Here is an 806-nt window from a genome sequence, read left to right as displayed (position 1 = left end):
TATATATATATATGGTCTTTATTGGATGAAAATTAATAGATCTCATTTATTACATTATATATATAAATGGTGCATATAGAGATATGACTATTGAACTGACTCACTTTGAGAATTTCTAATGGTTATAATTACTGTATATTTGTCAATAGGATATTTTCAAAATGAACATAATAATAGAGTTCCTTTGACTTGAGACTATTATAGTGATTGATAATATATTTATTATACTTTGATTTCGGACACCTAATGCCCTAGGGTGCTAGTTGAACGGACATTTAGTATGATTTAAATACTTATAGAATTAATGACTACTCGATAAAGAATCCGTCAATTCTCGATAAAGAGTTTGAGCTCTATGATTATAATGACTGAGATGAATAAAACCTTGGCCAAAGAAATTGAATGAATGAAGAAATGAGTTTCTTAAGTCATTCACAGTTTATTATACTAATGATAATAAGTTAGAGTTTGACAATTAAACCATACTCTAAGAATTAACCAAGAGTTGGAAAGATAGAAGGAATAGGAGGAATTTATGTGTACGGGTGTGGGGGCAATTGCCCCATTGAACTTTCAAAAAACTAATAACAAGTATATATATGTGTAGAGAATTGCCCCATTATAATAATTTATTTGTCCCCACACTTCAAAAAAAAATATTGTAAGAAACATTTATATTATTAGATATTAATACAACAATAAAAATTATTATATTATATAAATTCAAAATAAATATTAATAATAACAATAATAAATCTAATTATTTAATTGCCTAAAGTTAAGTTTAACTTTTTAAATATAAATGA

This window comes from Arachis duranensis, chromosome 3, assembly GCF_000817695.3.
Source record: "Arachis duranensis cultivar V14167 chromosome 3, aradu.V14167.gnm2.J7QH, whole genome shotgun sequence".
Taxonomy (NCBI): Eukaryota; Viridiplantae; Streptophyta; class Magnoliopsida; order Fabales; family Fabaceae; genus Arachis; species Arachis duranensis.
The sequence above is the reverse complement of the archived record's forward strand: the minus strand, read 5'-3'. Positions refer to the sequence as shown.